This window comes from Podarcis vaucheri, assembly GCF_965113315.1.
Source record: "Podarcis vaucheri genome assembly, chromosome: 8".
In the NCBI taxonomy this organism is placed as follows: Eukaryota; Metazoa; Chordata; class Lepidosauria; order Squamata; family Lacertidae; genus Podarcis; species Podarcis vaucheri.
In genome coordinates this window covers 73437059-73457056 of record NC_138766.1, presented here as the reverse complement: position 1 = coordinate 73457056, position 19998 = coordinate 73437059, and the positions used below count along the sequence as shown (strand labels likewise).

Genomic DNA, 19998 nt, shown 5'->3' with positions numbered 1-19998 from the left:
TAAAACACTACTTTAAACATTATCAAGATTAAGTTCCAGTTAAGTGAACTTCTTTTGCAAGCATTGCCAGTCTATATTTCTATAAATACCATATTGCCAGTTATTGCAGGGATAAAGCCATAAGGTCTGGATCCTGCTCTCGCCGCCCCCATCCGCCACAACTATTGCACCTTCCTCAGCAGAAATGCTTCCGCTGACAGAACGACCATAAAAGCAAAGCACTGAACTCCTCCCTTAGCATCCGAGGAATTTTCAAGATGCCATTGAAAAATCCATCGTTTCCTCATTTCTAGGAAAGACATGTGAATCTTTCAAAGTTTTGAAAGATTAATTAATCGTAACAGGGATACAATTCTCCCGCTGCCATGACAGAGAGCGGTAAAACATAAAAGGAGCTAGACAAATGAAATGTGCACCTGCTTATCACAGGCAATTAATTCATCTTCTTGGATTCTCATTGAGGTCTAGTTTTCATGAACACCTGGGCTGCACCACCAAACTACAAGCGGGTGTGCAAAAGTATTTCCTGCCCATGGAAAACATGGAGAAAACAGGGCGAATGGTTCCAGCCTCACCATCTTCCTGACATTATCAGCTTTCCATAGGAAGAAATCTTATTTTTGTGGTGGGCTAGTAGGTCCTCTGAGATCCCACTTGAAATGTGATGCATGCAGTACGCAAAAGACACTGTTTGAACTCCTCACTACTAACAGAGGACTCAGGTGGGGTGTGCTGACAGTACTGGAGCAAAAACAGGTCAATGGAGAGCAGCAGGAAGACGTCAGCAGTCTTAGGGGAACCTCAAAGCTCACAAAGGTACAAAACCATTTTTATATTTTAAAAAATGTAGAACCAGGGGGAACTTGCCCAAAATAACCAAGGAGAAGTTGTGTGGTGTCTGAATTGAGCCTGTTGGTAAGTGTGGGGTTGTTGCTCTTCCTTCCCTTTTCCCACCCACAACACCACACTTGGGTGAAGGAGTAGACTAGGAGATCCCACAACAAATATGAATGTCTGCTATCTACCTCAGACTAGTTTCTACACACGTTCTTACACCGCCTCTCTATCCAGCCAAGCAGGAGTCATCAGCAGAGTTGAAGGGCACATTCCAGGCAGGCAAAAATACTCAAGGAGTGAGGGGGGTGGTTTGGGAAGAGTCCTGAGGGCCACAGAGAAAGGTTTGTAGGGCCGCATTCCTCACTCCCCATGTATGGGATAATTATCGCAGATTATTGTACTTTGAGGAGATAGTGATCTGGAGTGGTCATCAATTCCGTCTCTGGTTATTCCTTCCTGACTCTGGTTTCTATGTGTTATTGCTTTCAGTATCCTTTGTGAAAAGGCCCTTGATGTACTGATGAAACTGGTCAGCAAAGCCTTTGATGTAGAGTAGCTCTGGTTGATCCTGTGTTAGTCCAATAGGGCACAGGTCTATAAAATATCTGGTTTTGGAGCATGCCAGGTGGGAACTCTGCATAGACTGTGGCCACAGTGCTATGCATCAAGACTACCTGGGGGTCTCTTCGCCACTTCTGACAGGGCTTCCCAGTAGCCGATTGAAGTGCTTCCTTGGTAATGTATATACTGCTTGCTATTTGGAATAAAATCTGTAATCTTCTCAACCACTTGCGTTTGTGTTGATCCTGAATCTATTTTTAAAAGAACCATCTTGCATTTGGCAAGACACCCCAGTCCTAAGATTCCCCACCTCTAGAATAGGGCAACACTGTGCCACACAATGACCGTAAGAGGAATTCCCCCAGCCATCCCCGGTAGTCAATACACCTTTTATTTTCAACCAGCCTTTCAAGACACAACAATTGACGTCGACAAGAATTTCAGATCTTTCATTCTGCGCACACCTACTTCTTGTATGTTACTGCATCCCTTTCTTTCGAAATGACTCAACAGAAACAACACAGCAGAGGAAAAGGTCGCCTGTTTCAAAAATAATTAATGGAACCAAACTTGTTGATGTTACTAGTCAGACTTATCAGCACAAGTCATGAAAATCATTCCCATCTCGTGATTCAGCATCTTGCCCCAACCCCTTGGCTCCTGCTTTCCCTTTTCCATTTTTTAAAAAATCCAGTTTCTGTTGCAATGTGAAAAAAACAGAGTTAAATTTTATCCTAGGCCAGGAAGACAATAATCAGGGGAAAGGGGGAAGAAGAGAGATAGGGAGAAAACGCTAGCCGGATAGATAGTTTTGCTGTTGAAAACAAAATACTCAACAGTTTTGATATTTGGTTTTTATGTATTTTTTTTAGAAGGTTTTGGGTGTATTTTTGCACCATCTATCCAAAGTTAAGCACTTTTAAGTTGTGTTCGATTTAAGCGGAACAATCAAACACATGCTAAAATCCATCCCCCTGAAATCAATTATCATTAAAAGTCCTTAACCCTGTCTGGATCACACTCAACACTTGTCACACCTGGTATATAGCAGAGATGAGAAACTTGTGGCTCTGCAGATGTTCTGGGACTCCCAACTCTCATCAACCCCAGTCAGCAAGGCCAATCGTCAGAGATAATGGAAACTGAAGGCCAACTACAGTGCTGGCGAGGGGGGCACAATTCTCCATCACTGCTTTGCTCCTTCATTCCTAGACCCAGTCATGGTTAAGAGGGGTTACGCTTCTTCAGCGAAAGGTCCCTGCCATTAACAGATGGAGATGGGAATCAGGCTGAAGTTGGAGACTGAAATACACTGGGCAGAATGTGCTCCTCAGCTCACCAGGTAAGAGCATTTGGAAGGGAACAATTTCGTTCTTATTAGGTAGACAAAATACAGTTGTACCTCTAGTTACAAACTTAATTTGTTCCGGAGGTGCGTTCTTAACTTGAAACTGTTCCTAACTAGAGGCATGCTTTCGCTAATGGGGCCTCTTGCTGCTGCTGCGCGGCCAGCACACAATTTCTGTTCACATCCTGGGGCAAAGTTCTCAACTAGAGGTAACTCTTCCAGGTTAGCGGAGTTTGTAACCTGAAGCGTTTGTAACCTGAGATGTTTGTAACTCGAGGCACCACTGTTTGTACATCAGGCTTCTCACATGCCCAGATCTTGACCCTCACTCAGTCCACACTGCTTCCGTGGGGAAGGGAAATAAACACAGGCCAGAGATTAGATGTTGTGCATACTTAGGAAAAGCACTATTTCAATACTAAGCTCATGTCCCAATTTATAGCAGCTGCTTCTCACAAAGCAAAACAATAATATTCTCAACTCAAGGCAAAAAGCAAGAAGATTGGGCAGCATCACTCTTGGGGATGCTACGAGGATCCATGAAAGATGCGCTGGCCTGCAATTGAATTGCAAGTTTAAGAAGCTTACATGTAGGAAATGTTGTTGTTGTTGTGTTGTTTTCTCTCTCTCATGCATGCACACACAAACGCACACAGCAAGGTGTTATAGTCCGCATTCCACGACAAAGTGCGTCCCATGCCGAAATGTCAGCACTTCCAACCAGCTCCTGTCCAGATACCTCTTGGAGCTGTCCGTGTTCAGAGATCTGGCACCCCCAATGCCATAAAAAGCAATGGGGCAGACTTAATTTTTTATGCCCATTTGAATGCAAGCACTCCCTCTACGTCTGCAGGGATGCAAATCCTTTACAAAACCAACCATTAAATGGCTGCTAGCTCAGAGAGTGCCTCAAAACGCTCTGAAGGCACTGTCAAATCAGAGGAAGCCAGCCATGTGTGATGTTGTCACCGGTCACCTTCGATATCCATTTATATTTACTGGAGCTTCATCCCTTCCGCATGGGGGGCGGGCGGTGAGTCAGGCGGGATCTGTCTTCATTCGCTGTAATGGGCTGCCTCTAATTCTGTAGCAGGATTCTGTTCCTGTGATTTTCTGCTCGCTGCCTGGCCCGAGGTTACAGCCTGCACTACGTACTGATCCTCATTAATACTGATGTCATGTGGAATCAGTTTAACTCGGCTTTAACGGAATATTATGGAATCGCCTGAATGTGCAACCTCCCTTTGAAGTCAGGGCTCGCAGTTCACAACACATTCAAGCACCTGTCACATGCAATGTAGTGAAACTGGAAACGGATGTGCAAAATATGGGGATGCTTTAAACTAGACTTCGGATGAAACAATGCAATGCAGAACTTCATCGCTACCCTGCGTGCCCTCTCTAGCATCTTCAAGGGTGGGGAAACATTTCTGAGACAAGCGCCACATTACGCCCCACCCACCATGGAAAGCTGTCCATGCTACATTGCAGTACTGGGGCAGACCATCCTCTGCACAATCACACACACTCATACACAGCTACTTCTTATGGAAGTATATATTATTATTATAATTAAATCTACTCAATTTCCCCTTCCATTTTCTCCTCAAAACCATAAAACCAAGTTTGCTTGTTTGCTTTTCAAAAAGCTTTCCAACACCCTTTATCTGTCCTGCAAAAGTCGAAACCGACTCAACAATCCCAACTGAAGATTGCAAACAATGTCAGCACACAACTAAATTGCAAGCCCTGCTTTGTAGCAATTCAAAGCCTCAAACAGCAAAATGCAATTGCATGGAATTGCACAGAATTCGTAACAAATGAATGGAAGCAATTACTAAATGCACGGACACTTTGTGCATACTGGCAAGGAACACAAGTTCTCTTTCTCTCTCAAGGTATATATTCCTGTCTGCTTTGATTTTCTTGCAGAAGAAGGGGGTTCGATTTAACAACATCAAAGCCCCTTCTCTCTCAGAGGCTCACCACGCAACCAAAGGGCAGAAAGGGACCCAGAAGGTTGTATTAAGTCCAACTATGGGCTGGGACGCGGGTGGCGCTGTGGGTAAAACCTCAGCGCCTAGGGCTTGCTGATCGCATGGTCGGCAGTTTGAATCCCCGCGGCGGGGTGAGCTCCCGTCTTCGGTCCCAGCTCCTGCCCACCTAGCAGTTCGAAAGCACCCCTAAAGTGCAAGTAGATAAATAGGTACCACTTTCTAGCAGGAAGGTAAACAGCGTTTCCGTGTGCTGCGCTGGTGCCGGCTCGCCAGAGCAGCTTCGTCACGCTGGCCACGTGACGCGGACGTGTCTCCGGACAGCGCTGGCCCCCGGCCTCTTAAGTGAGATGGGTGCACAACCCTAGAGTCGGACACGACTGGCCCGTACGGGCAGGGGTACCTTTACCTTTACCTTTATACCCTGTATTTGGCCTACAGGCTGGGTGGGGGAGCCCCACCACTGTCCTACGCAGCCATATAAATTCTTGTGTGCTCAATGCCAGCTTCCATTTCAGCCCCTTAAACCACAAAACCTGTCCCCTAAGCATCCAGAGAAGGAGAAAATTTCTCATTTCAAGACACAAGAGCTTTTCCAAGCATGATATTGGTCTCCCTAAGCAGTTGCTGGCTGATACATGATCAAAGTGGCTGCACACTTCTCCAGGAAGGGAAAGCAAGCTGTGGTCTCCAAGGCTGGTTTGAAAGTAATGATTCTCTCTCACATTGTCCTCGTTTTCTTTAGGGAACAGTTTTTCCTCAGGGCTTAAAAACATGTGAACAGAACACCCCATGCCTCCAGAAGCTCTGTAATTATTTGAGAGTGTTAACAAGCATGCAGACAGGAACAATACAGTATATACTGAGGGTTGGGTTTTTCTGACACTGCAGCTTGAGTCCCTCTTACCAGGGAAATGTAGCTCAAGGAAAGACCATTGCTCAGTGGCAGAACAACTGCTTTGCATGTAGAAAGTTCTGCCACCGAACAATGGTCCTTCCCAACACTTTGAAGCCCAAATCTGGTATGCCATCTGGCTGGACTCCATCTTTCTGTTTTTTATCGGGAGAGCATGGCGGCCATTTTGGCTGCCGTGACCTGGCACAATTTCTCAATGCAGTCCCCACCCCCTTCGGTAAATGCTTTTTTGGGGTGCTGCGCGATATCGCAGCTCTGAAAAAGCGCTTTGTCCAGGGGGGGGGGTTGCACCATGAAATCGCATGAGACCACTGCAACCAAAATGGCCACCGCTCTCTCATGATAAAAATCAGGATGTTGCGGTTCCTAGTTCAAAGTAGGGGGGGGGGAGAGAGATGTTCTGACATAGAAGTTTCACAACTTTTGGTGGACTACAAGTCGCATGATTCTTTGGGGAAGCCAAGGCAGTTAAGCTTGTGTTAAACTGAAACACGTTTGCAGACGTGTCCTGAGCAATATGAAGTGGAGGACTGTGTCAAAAGCTTTTTCAATCATAGCACAGGAGTCTTATATAACAGCTTTCTTATATAACATTCACCCATCCTTCCCCAACAAAGTTATTTTCAGGCATCTTGGACTACAATTCCCATCAGCCCCGGCTAGCACAACAATAGTCCAAAGTATATGTTGGTCACCAGGTTGCAAAGGGTTACTCTGGGAGGTAAATGGCAGGAAGAATCCGACAGCTACATAACTTAAGTAAGGAAGCCGTGGGGTCTTCTAGGAATCTCTGTTAGCCAAGTTTGCTGATGGTGCCAGATAATTTATCACGGCAAAATTCCAAGGAGGCTGCCAAACTAGGGAGGTAGCCAACAGGTTTATGCATTTGAATTCCTGTTTTATTTTGGTTTTGTGTATTTTTTTTTAGTACCATGGCTTTATTGGTTTTACGTTGTGCCTTTGTTTTAACGATATTGCTTGTTTCGATAGTGTACAATGCTTAGACATTTCTAAAATATTAAGTGGTTCATAAATGCTGTTAGATAGATAGATAGATAGATAGATAGATAGATAGATAGATAGATAACCTAAAAGCCACCTATCAGTAGGTGGTTCATGAGGCACAAAACTAGCCAATGAAGGCATGGTAATAGAACTACCAAATCCAAAGCTTTAGAAAAGCGCATATATATATAGAGAGAGAGAGAGAGAGAGAAAGAGAGGGAGGAGGAGAAGGAGGAGTAGGAGTATCCAGCCCATTTGGCTGGGTTTCCCCAGCCACTCTGGGCAGCTTACAGCAATAATATTCCTATGGCACCCTCTATTCCCAGGTGCTCTCCCATCCAAGTACTAACTAGGCCTGATCCTGCTTAGCTTTTGAGATCAGATGAGATTGGGTATCTTCAGGGTAGTACAGCTGTAGATGTGTAAATGTGACATGCAAGAAAGGAGAGAGTTTTTTCCTATCCTAGCCATTCCTGAAAACACTTCAGCTTGCTTTGTCCATTTGCAATCCAGCCCTAGGGTTTGAAAAAGGCACGAAAATATCCTCAGTGTGTTTATTTTGAACGGGCTTGGATCCAAAGGAAGCCAGCCCTTCCCGTTTTGCCCATTCACCTCCTATTGCACCCCTGTGGAAGAGGGAGCAGGGAATCTCCATTACACTGGCAGAGGTTCACCTGAATACTCTGGATCTTACCTTACTTCCTCATTCATTCATTCATTCATGATTGCAGACCTCTAAATATATTGCACCAGTAAAAGCACTATTTTATTTCTACAGCCAGATGACAATGGCTTTCCCTGGCTTGGAGAGCTAACAACTCACAAAACCATTGCCGAGCATGAAAATATGTCCTCGCGTGACTGTTCTAACAAGGCAAGGGATAGCATGCAGAGCTATTTCAGCATTCGTGTATTTCAGAACAGAATGTGTAATTTCCTTTTTATTCGTATAACTAATCATATTTACAGCACAAACCTGTGCATGTCTAAAAAGTAAGCCCTACTGAGTTCAATAGGCTTCAGAAACGTGGAAGTTTTCTTAGCAGCAGGTTTCAAGAAGAACTTCTGCTTGGGTATAGCAGAAGCGTGTTGCCTATTTCTTCCTTTCTCTCTAACTCTGGTAGCGATCACAAGCAATTTAAAATTACCATGCAGTCAATTTTCTTGATATGGATAGCTTCTTATAACAAACACGATCTCAGTGGCTGTGAATCACAAGAGCAGCTGCGCTCAGTTCCTGCTTACGGGCTTCCCATAGGCATCTCTGGTGGACACTGTGAGCTCCGTTGGCCTGATCCTGCAGAGCTCTTCTTGTGTCCTTAAAAACTCACAACAATCTGCCCCTGGGAGCAACAGTGATTCTCATACTTCCCACTGCTGATACTGACAGTGCCTTGTATCAAAGCTGGTATTCAAAGGGCTTCTTTGAGCTGGCCGAAGGAAGCAGATATGCAGGCAGTTCAGCTTTGAAAATGGTCGGCAGAAATTCTCCATGCTATTTGTAGGCAGCAAAGTGGTGTGTGTGGAATTTCACCAAATGATCTACAAGGGAGGAGCGAAGTTCTCCAGCTGTTCAGGAGAAGAAGAAAAATAATTTTCTGACATGGGGAGGGGGAGAAATTTTTGGTTAGGAATCAGAGGCATAGCTGTCAACTTTTCCTTTTTTTTAAGGGAAATTCCCTTATTCCGAATAGGATTCCTCGCAAGAAAAGGGAAAAGTTGACAGCTATGATCAGAGGTGAGATACCCACGTAATGGAAGCTACCTTCAGGTACATTCACCACACACAGCTGCAGCTTAAGGTCCAAAATAGTTTGTTACTGTAGAAGATTAGGCTTCGGCAATACAATTCTGGATGTTGATATATACATACAGCCTGTAGGGCTGTGATAGGGATATATATATGTTATGTACTGAAGTTCTCACCCTGGGCCAGCAGTAGATAGTTATACAAATTAAGGATCAAAAGTGACGTTCAGTGATTGGATAGTTTTAGAAAGTTGCTACAGTAACGTTGTATTGGAGCTCTATATAAGCCTGCTGACTGAGCCCTTCAGTTCAGTTCTGTTCTGGCCTCTGAATAAAGAAGAGCTGTTTGAAGAATCGCTGTGTCGTCTGATATGTTCACCCACAACTTAACACTATACATCTGTTGCTCCAGATGTAACACAGACGCCAACTCAATTCACAAGATTCACTGGCCGGCTAACCAGCTGACATACCTTAATCACTTATATAGACGGCCCCGGACCATTGCCATAGCAACTGGCTTGGGTGACCTTGTGCCTGTTGGCTTATCTCGTATGTGGCGTGATTTGTGCCCATGAAGGAAATTTAAGCCCTTCCTCCAACCATTTTGGCTCACTATGTTGAATTAAACTTTATTGTCAGTTCATACTTGGCTGTGAGTCGTGGAAGACCTGCTCCATACCTTGCAGGCCTTCTCCCGACTGGCCTGGGGCAGTGTGGCCCTAACTGACTCTAGTTGCAAAAGCTGAGGCCGATGAAAAGGCTACAAACAATCTTGGCTGCCTTTTAGTACAGTCCGCCATGAGCCACCATTGCAAGGATTGGTAGCAACAGGAGTAGATTTGTTCTATGCTTATGATAACATTTTATTTTCTCTTGCTAATTATGTTGTTTTAAATGTGCATTTTCTGTTTGACTTCCTTTAGTAACGTTTTCTTGTGAAATGTTAAGGGTTTTTTTTGTTAAGTTTGCAGCATTGAGTGTGCATTCTGTACTTGACCTCCTTTGTAATGTTTTATTTTGAAATCTTTTAAGAAAATATTTTAGTTTCCTGTAATTATGTTTCTTTTTATATTTGACTTTCATCAGTAATGGATTTTTTCACTTTATGGATTTTTTAATTTGATGTTTTAATGTAAGTTGTAAACCACTTTTTCTCTTAAAAATATAAAGTTGTATAGAAATGAAATTAATAATAGTAATAGTAATAATAAAATAAGGGAGGGGGTAGGTGCCTAATCCAGTCTTTCCACCCAACAATATTAAAATAATATTAAACAACGCAAAAAAACTGGATTAATGTGCCCAAAATTAATGGTGGCTAAACTGGGGAGGCCATTTCTTTTACTATACTCCAAAAGATGGCTAAAATTATCCAAGTTCCAGAGAAGGTAAAATGAAAAAAGCCAGGAAATGATTTTCTGCTCATTTTTAGATCAGTCCTCCTCCAACTCTCCTTTCAATAGCAGACCCTCCTGGCATACCTACTATAGCTTTTAAAACTTCTCACATTTCAAGAGAGGTCTGCTCTACAGCAGAGAGAGCTGTAATTTTAAACTCTGAAATCCCGATTTTAGATATGGATCAAGTTTGGTCCATTTCACTTTTTATCTCTCATATATGAAATAAAAAGTCTATAACTATGAAGAAGTGATTTTCTACATATCACCATAGCTGGGTAACCTGCTAACACATGGCTTCAATATACGTATTTGTAGCAGTCCATGTTTTCCCCAGGTTTTGATTCCCTCCTTCCTCTTAGCACCCTAGTATTGCTGCATTTGTTGATAGACTTTTCTGAATATTTTGCAGTTCTGTTTGCTCTGTTGATCATGCCACAGGAAAACAATGTGAAATCTATTTTTATGTAGATTCCCCCCCCCCATTTTTTAGTGACTTTTAGGTGCTGTAAATACTGATTGTCTTCGTGAAGCCGGTGCCTGGAATTAAAAGCTGTAAGTAGTGATGAGGAACTGCTGTGCATATACACCGACAATTTGCTTCAGGAAGCGCAAATAGGCCTCTGCCCCCAATTTAATATAAATTGTCCAAATGGGGAGGTCTGCAACTATAGTGGCAGGTTTAATGTGGCGTCATTAGCCTGAGCAAACATTCTGTGCACAGCCAAAACTTAATTCTGGTCAGAACAAAACATTCCCTGCACAAAACTGGACATCTTTTAGTAGCATTCTCATTATGTAAATATAAACCATCTCAGTAACAACCACTGTCACTACTTGTCAAAAGTATAAATAGCTTTATACCAGGTCAAGCTATTTGTCAATCTGTACTCTGACAAGCAGCGGCTCTTCCAAGATATCAGACTGAGCCTAGGACTTTCCTCATTCACTGCATATTGTCTACTACTGAGCAATGGTCCATTGCCCAAAGGCAAGTTGGACCTTCTTCCTACCATTTTCCAATAACAGAGCTTAAACTTTCACCTCCCCTTTCCCATCCTCTTGCCAGGGGAAAGGAACCTTTAGTCCTTCAGCTGCTTCTGGATTGCGGAGTGAGAGGAGAACCATAAATGCATTTTTTTGGGGGGGGGGTGGGATAGAAGAAGCAACGCCATAGAGCTGATTCCTAGAGGAGGGAAGGGAACAGCTATAGCAATTTATACATGCTATAAATGGCTAGTAAAGGTAAAGGGACCCCTGACCATTAGGGTCCAGTCGTGGCCGAATCTGGGGTTGCGGCGCTCATCTCGCTTTATTGGCCAAGGGAGCCGGCGTACAGCTTCCGGGTCATGTGGCCAGCATGACTAAGCCGCTTCTGGCAAACCAGAGCAGCGCACAGAAATGCCATTTACCTTCCCGCTGGAGCGGTACCTATTTATCTACTTGCACTTTGACATGCTTTCGAACTGCTAGGTTGGCAGGGGCAGGGACCGAGCAATGGGAGCTCACCCCGTCACGGAGATTCGAACCACCGACCTTCTGATCTGCAAGTCCTAGGCTCTGTGGTTTAACCCACAGCGCCACCCTCATCCCTCATAGAGAAGCTATTAAATAGGCTATATACAATTGGAGTAATTGTGCAGCTGTTCCAATGTGCTTAAAGGAGTTAATGTTTTCTGAGCTCTGGGGGGAAAGGGCGGGGACAGAAACTGAACATGAAAGATATGTGTTTTGATCCTGACATATAAATGAACATAGTGTGGCTATTCTGTAGTGAATGGCCAGTCCTTTTTAAGATGCTGTTATAACACTGTATGATTATGCACTGCAAACTTGCACTGTCATTCTGCGTGGCACAGATGATAGCTGCAGTTCTATACATACCTGGATGTAAGGCCTGTTGAAATCAATCTAACTGACTTCAGAGTAAACATCCAGAGGACTGCATTATATAGTTTCATATGGGGAAGTTAAGTTTTTTTTTGGGGGGGGGATATGGTGATTTCTGTGCACTTTCTACATCTTACCAATTAATTTGCAACAAGTCCCTTGCAACTAAAACGACAGCAATGTTAACTCTCTCTAACACAACACAGAAGAAATAGGGACCTAGAACAACAAACCCACACGAGTAAGTGCAACCCAATCCCCTCTCCTGAAATCCTAAAGAAAGCCTTTTTTGTTTGGCTTTATTTAGCTCCAAAAGTCCACTCAGCATAATAGGAAACTCAAGGACATCTTTGCCTCAAGTTCCTCTTTCCAAATATATACACAGAAGGTTTAGTTGTAGGAAATTCAAACCCAGTCTGCAAAACCTGTGCATATTTACAATCTATTCAGTGCTGACTCCAGCCTTTGTGAAAGCCTTGAGCAATGATACAGTGGTACCTCGGGTTAAGTACTTAATTCGTTCCGGAGGTCCGTTCTTAACCTGAAACTGTTCTTAACCTGAGGTACCACTTTAGCTAATGGGGCCTCCTGCTGCCGCCGTGCCGCCGGAGCACAATTTCTGTTCTCATCCTGAAGCAAAGTTCTTAATCTGAGATAATATTTCGGGGTTAGCGGAGTCTGTATCCTGAAGCGTATGTAACCTGAAGCGTATGTAACCTGAGGTACCACAGTATCCTTATTGGGGGCCATCCCTGCCTCCCTGAGATGGTCTATCTGCTCCAGTGTATCCGCTACTGCCCCTTCACTTATTATTATATTTACCATATTTTTCGCCCTATAGGACACACTTTTTCCCCTCCAAAAATGAAGGGGAAATCTGGGTGCGTCCTATGGGGCGAATGCAGGCTTTTGCTGAAGCTTGGAGAGCGAGAGGGGTCAGTGCGCACCGACCCCTCTCGCTCTCCAGGCTTCAGGAAGACATCCGCAGCCTAGGCAGCCCTGTGGGAGGTCCCGCAGGGCTGTCTAGGCTGTGGATAGCAGCCTGCTTCCCGGCGCATTGGGCATCCTGAAAGCAGAGTGCCCGGCGCATCGGGAATGCATCCGCAGCCTAGGCAGCCCTGCGGGAGGTCCCGCAGGGATGTCTAGGCTGCGGATAGCCGCCTGCCGCCCAGGGCAGGGGGCGCCCTGAAGCAGAGCGCCCCCCGCGCCCGGCAGACATCCGCAGCGTGGGGAGCCTTGCAGGAGTTCCCCGCAAAGCTCCCCACGCTGCGGATAGCAGCCTGCCGCCCCGCAGGGGGGGCGCCCTGATGCAGAGCGCCCCTCGCGCGGGGCAGACATGGGCCAGCCCCACAAGCTCGGGGGACAGCAGGGAGGCACAGCGCCGCCATCCCGCTGTTCCTCGACCTGGTTTGGTTTCCCCGACCTGCTTTAGGGGGGGGAATAAAGGGAAAAAAAATTCCTTTATTAACCCCCCCAAAAAAAAAACTAGGTGCGTCCTATGGGACGGAGCATCCTATGGGACGAAAAATATGGTAATTCAACTATAACAGAAAGAAAGAAAATAACAGTGGCAGCTCACATTAACAACAACAACGAAAAGAGTTAATCACTCTTGACAGACATATATATGCAGTCTATATGTCCAAACAGATGCAATCATCTGTCTCATTTGGATAATGCAGAAAGGACAGTGAGACCTTCAGGCCGCTGAACGGTAGATTGTGGGTTTTTGCCCTTCCAAACTCACACCTCAAAAGTCCCTTCGCAACAATAACAGCTTGCAGGATCCAATTTTGTTGTCCATCTGTTAATTCCCACATCACCCGAATATAATTTAAAAGTATGTGAGCATCTGTAAATATCAAGGGTTCCCCCCCCCCAAAAAAAAAACTCCACACAGTTAATATGAACAACAATCTCTAACCAGAAAGTTTAGGGCGCACCTACCTATATCATATGCCTCCAACGTTCTTTCCTGTGAAGGCACTGCTGAGTCAGAACAGGTCTGGAAAAACCATTTTTGTTGAATCATTGGCATTTTTAAGTCTAAAGGAACACTGCATATAGACACCAAAGCAACTCCCCGTTGATCGAGCTGAGTGTTCCCTATACCAGAGGTTCTCAAACTGTAGTCTGTGGACCACCAGAGGCTCACAAGCTTCATTCAGGACTCTTTGGTGTGTCTGCGAATTTGTGGTTGCAAATGAAAGGTCACACATCCATCCCACTGAATATTTATATTGATTTTTAAATTGCATTTTTATTGCTTCTTTTATTTCTTACATTGCCTTTTATTGCATTGCGCTTTGAATTCCGTGGCATTACAACTGCTGCAACAGGCAGAAAGATCTTTAAATGGTCCGCCAAGACCCACAGCAATTTCCCAGTTGCCCATGGGGGGAGAGGCTTAGGAAATACTATTCCATTCATCTCTATGGCCCCAAACCTCTGATTTGCAGCATTCCAATAAACATTTATAAACAGGTTTAACCTTCTGTAAAGATCCAATTATTTCCCCACCAATATAGGAGATGCTGAGGCACCCAAAGCTGATGGTCTAAATACAAGACACCAAAAAGTGTTGTAACTGAGCACTACTAGGGAAGTTGTATCTAAACTGCATGTTGAAAATGAAAAAAATTATTGCGTCCAATCCTATTAAGTGATCTAACACAATCAGCTCACTTCTAAATCTATTGACCCTGCACCACCACGACTTATCTCTTCCGCTGCCACCAACCAGGTTTTCCCGGTAATATATTCAGACTCAGTCAGGTTGTGACGTATTAACAAAGATTCCAGTTTATTGTGAATGCAAACAAGTTTTAAATACTTTGAAACACTGTAATCCGATTCACCCTCTCTGTTTCCCCTCTGTCTCTAACTCTGACTCCTGTGCCTCCCACCCACAAACCAATCAAACTGCCTGCCCAAACCCCTGTGTTGAGCCTTAAACACAGTTAGGCTCCACCCCTGGGCTTTCTTATTGGTGAGCCTATTAACCCTTTCTCTCTCCCCCCCCAGTATGACATCTTCGTAATGAGTGGGCAAACGCCACAGCTTCATCTCCTATGAAAGAGGTGGAGCAGGTGGAACAGACACCCAGGATTATTATTATTATTATTGCAATTTTCAGAACCAAATGGGGGCATTGGCTTACCTTAGTGCTCTCATGCATTCTTGAGCATGTCAGGAAAAGCCTAACATTTTCTATACCTATATTTTTGGAAAGATGTCTGTCTATTTGTCTATCTGTTTTCTATGCATTCAGACTCCCCTTAAGATACCGCCACCAACTTGGGTTTCCAAGATGGAGCAGCAGTTTTTTTTTTGTCTAAGTTTGGATACCACCAAACACCATTTTCAACCAAAATGGTAGACTAGATCATTCCAAAGTGCCCTGATTTTAACCAGATTTTGCACGATGGTTCCTGAGATCAAGGAGCAGGTTTTGGTTTTGGTTTGCATACCACTGGGTGCCATTTTGAATCAAGATGGTGGACTGAACCTTTCAAAGCTGCATGCATTTGGACATCTTTTAAGGTATCGCAATTGTCATGCCTCTGCTGGAGGAATCCTCTTCAGAGGAACTGCTGCTGCCCAAAGCAAGCATTACAGGCTGTGTCAGTGGGCAGTGAGACAGAGCAGCAGTATCAAAGGCTTTCAGGTCACAACACCACAACTTACTTCAGAAGGCATAGAGCAACCCTGCAGAGGTGGGGCCTGAACTGCCACAGAGTCTAGCTGTCACTTCAGGCCCAGCCAGATGCAAGACTGCTGATTCGAAGAACAAGGGCTCCTCAGGAGCAAGGGGTTACTCAGGCAATCCAGAAAGCCTGCAGCCGTGCTCTGGATGGGGCAATGAAAGTTCATGGTTAAACATCACCAGAGTGTGCTGGAACAACAGTCTTGAGCCAGCTTCTTAACTTGGCTGGTGTCTGCACTGTCTCTCTTGTGTTTTGATTTTGGACTGTGACCAGACCAGACTTTTGGATTGTTCATGTGAGTAGACTTGGGACTGCTGGATCAGGTTTTCTCCAAAGCAGGACAGTAACTGGATTTAGCATGATGTTCCCTGAGATCAATGAGCAGGTTTTCATTGATGTTAGGATATGATTTTGAATCAAGATGGCGGACTCAATCTTTCGATGCTGCACTTATTTTAACCATTGATTTAAAAACTGCACAGATGTTTCTGTTTGTTTCTTAGAACTCGCAAGTAATGATGGGTACGAGCCTGCTAGTGCTATATATTCTGCTGCTTTGTCATCTCAAATTCTACTGCTGTCAGTCTCTGCCTCCCAGTGCTGTTTTGCCAGCACTCAGAACTGCACAATTACATTTGCAAACCAACCTACATACCACGCTCAAAACTCGTTAGAGTAACGCATAAAAGATCCTTTATGGTAATGATCACAACATTCCGCAATCCCTGAAATAAACAGAAAATAGCCACCAACCGCACAGCAGAGGTAATGACAGAAGCCTGAAAAGTATATTTCACTTTGCAAACAAGTTAAGAGATGTATTACTCAGTCCTCACCGCAGAGAGATCAGAAGGGAAGCTTATGCAGAAAGATGTATTATTCTGTTCGAGAGCCTTCTTTCCTGAAATGAATACCTCTGAAGTCTCCAAACCCCTGTGCAGTAAATCTAACCACTCACATTGGGGAGGGGGAATACATTTCATTATTTGCATTCTTTAAATAAAGTAGCGTTGACTTTTCAGTGATGGGGGAGGCAACTGGAATCCGGTTCACAGGCTGTTTACATTTACTGTCTAGCCCTCCAAGGCTCATGAAAAAATAATATTCCTCGGGAATTAAAATAGGTCCTATAGCTCTATCTAATGTATGCATTTTGGAGCCTCACACTGAAAGTATTGCACTTTGCTGGTGGGTGCATGCATAGTTTGAAAGACAGGTCTTTTCATTTAAGATGCATCCCTACTTAGTTTATGGCAATGTGAAAATCTAAACAGGATATACAGATCTAGTGCCAATGAAATGGTGGATCCCTAAAACCATAGCTAGCTGATCAGACACCGGGAACATGTGTTCCCTCTTCTCCGGAGCCAGTGTCAGGCCAAGGCATTGTTCTGTCAGAGGCAGAGCACAAAATGGTGCCCACGCCTCCCCCAAGGTCAAGGTTTCTAGTACCCAAAGCTTGCCAATTTATTTTGGTTCCTAAAGCAGAAAACCCCACAAGTGCTTAATTATAAATTAAGCAACGAACCATTGTCGCAACATTCCAAATTTGCTTCCTGTGGCAGCTGCCTCACTCTACCTAATTGCAGAGCAAATTCCCTCTTCCCTTCCTTTGTTGGCATTAACTACGGTTTAGTGCTACACACACACCAATGCTAACCATGGTTAGCTCCAGTTATGGTTTCATCGTGCACCACAGTTTGAATGCAGTGTGTAGATTGGGGGCAACTTGTCCTACATGGCTGTCCTCAAGGTGACCTCATAGTATCATTTATCTGGCAGTGGAAAATGTTCTGGACACCATATTTCAATACATTCTTAAGAGAATGACGTAACTGAGACAATCAAAATAGCCTAGAATTCAGCCGAGGTTATGGGATTCATATCCAATATGAACTCCAAGTATATCAATTACTCTAATGGCTTTCTGCACTAAAGTAGAACACTGTAACCCACAGTCTCATAGTAAAGAGTGTCCTAAAAATAATACATAATATCAAGGCATGAAAAATCAGTGCCTTTCTCTATATTTATGGCTGTTTTTTCTGTTCTGGTATTCCAAGAAGGGAACAGTGAAATCTATATTAATGTCATTTCTCTCTCTACTTTTTCAAAATCATTATGCACTGCATGGTTGCTGATGTAATGCAGAAAGCACATAATCCTGTTTAGAACCGAATGTTGTTGTTTTTCTTTCAATGCTTAGGGGCCAAAATCAATGCATTAAAAAATCATAATGCACAAGATTAAAATGCAATCTTTACAGAGAGGAGCTAGTGGCCTTATTGTTGCTGTTTTCAGATGTTACTGTGGCCTTGTGATTTTATGTTGCATAGCACCTTATGACATTTTTACGCAAGTGCAGTTGAGGGAAGCAAAGAAAGGGCAAGAATGCTGCAGGATTTGGGCAAATGCACTGTGCACAGATGCACAAAGATGCACCACCACTCCCTTTTTTGCCAGAAGAAGCCCAACTGCTAAATGTCAGGAGTGGAGAGCCCTCAATTCCCCTTCCCCTGGAGATAGATTTGGGCCATAGCTCAGTGGCAGAGCACATGCTTTCTACAACGATGGTCTTAGAGTCAATCCCTGGCATCTCTAGTTAAAAGGGTTCAAGTAGCAGGTGATGTTTGAGACCCTGGAGGAGCACTGATAGATAGAGTGTAGACATACTGAGCGAGATGGACCAATTGTCTGCCCTGGTACAAGGAAGCTTCCTATTGTCCAATGAGACTGAATGATGGCAGTTCACTTGTGCACACGTAAATTGTGACGGGCACTTGCAGGCATGAGGACCAGGCATCCAGTTTCACCAGCCACTGAACCATCCCCAAGTGCAGCCTGTTCACATTTATGCTATAGACCTCTATGGCTAGACAGGTCAAATAGAAAACAATATAAACCCTGCAACTATCACAATCCTAGTCCACAGACTAGTAGACCGTAAGGCTCGGCACTGCATAATGTATTGGTTTGGAGCCCAAACTCACGTTTCACGCTGGCAACGTTGTCCCATGCATGAGGAAGGGCAAGTAGGTCCTGGAGATGTGCCCAGAATTCCAGTTAACTCGGCCACTTCTTTGCATGGCAGAATGCAAGTCTCCTCTCTGCCCACACCTGACTGGCACAAGTCCTCGCGCCAGGGTCAATCTGGACTTGATGCACCAATGACTCATCCCAAGTTGTTGTTTGCCTCCCTGCACAGATCTAACAATACAACTCACCATTATGTGCTTTTGCACTGGACTGGACCTTGGTTTCTGTTGTTGTGTGAATAGTAAAAAGGTAAAGGTAAAGGACCCTTGACAGTTAAGTCCAGTAGCAGACCACTCTGGGGTTGCAGCACCTATCTTGCTTTACAGGCCAAGGGAGCAGACGTTTGTCCGCAGAGAGTTTTTCCGGTCATGTGGCCAGCATGACTAAGCCACTTCTGGCGCAACGAAACGCTGTTTACCTTCCCACCGGAGTGGTACCTATTTATCTACTTGCACTGGCGTGCTTTCGGACTGCAAGGTTGGCAGGAGCAGGGACCGAGCAACAGGAGCTCACCCCGTCGCGGGGATTCAAACCGCCGACCTTCTGATCGGCAAGCCCAAGAGGCTCAGTGGTTTAGACCACAGTGCCACCCGCGTCGTCCCTGTGTGAATAGTAGCAATACCAAATAAAAGGAGTTGCTTATGATCATGTAGGCATTTGTGAAAGGGGTAAAACCACTCAAGGCACATTTCAGAAAACCACCCCTGCTACCAAACTGCAAAAGAAGCTCTGAAGTGACTTAGCTCTGTTTCAGCGGCTCCAATCACAGCAGTTCAAGAGAGGAGAGCTGGGAGTTCTACTTTATTTCATTCTAAGTTATCTTATAGCCCAAGGCATAAGCAGCTGATAGGCATTATTAACTCCTCTTGGTGTCCTCCCCAACAGTTAAGCTGCTCTTGTTGCTTATGCTGATAAGTCACTACAGTAAGGCGTTCTTTAAACCTCCTTGCACTCAATTAGGTTGTCACACCCATCTGTATCCAAACTTAATGACATGCAATTTCATGCAGAGCTTATAGTTGCAAGGCTGGAAGTTGCCGCATGCTGACTACTTTTATCTTTCCTGGTGTAGAGCAGGAAGGAGAAAGTCAACAACAACAAAAACCACGAACATTAAATTTTGTAATAATGTATTTGTAGGTTTGAAAGGTTGAAAACACACTGATGGTGGAGGGGATACAAGAAGCAACATAAGGGTTAAGTCAGTCAAGGTAAACAATAGGAAAATATAAATATCTACAAAATAGCAAAGACGCTGTTTTCACTGGAGACGTAGTAGGGTAAACTAAACATTGCATTATATTTGCGATCACATTCAATGTCTCTTGTTTGCTTTAATTCAGCGGTGGAAACCTTCTGGGCCCCCAGTTGTTGCTAAACGACAACTCCCATCATCCCCAACATGCATGGGCAATAGCCCGGGATCATGGGAGTTGTAGTTCAGCAACATCTGGAGGGCCAAAAGGTTCCCCACACCTTTTTTTTTCCCCCAACAGCAACTGGGTGTGGAGGAAGAGGAAATTAGGTTTCGGGCTGTGAGATGCAGAGAGGGAGG

The 19998-nt window shown here is 44.4% G+C and overlaps 1 protein-coding gene across 3 annotated transcripts in view; it reads right to left on the bottom strand.

The window, feature by feature from the left end:
- Positions 1 to 19998, bottom strand: part of OXR1 (oxidation resistance 1) — a 189228-nt gene that overhangs the window by 151334 nt on the left and 17896 nt on the right. The window lies entirely within an intron of this gene.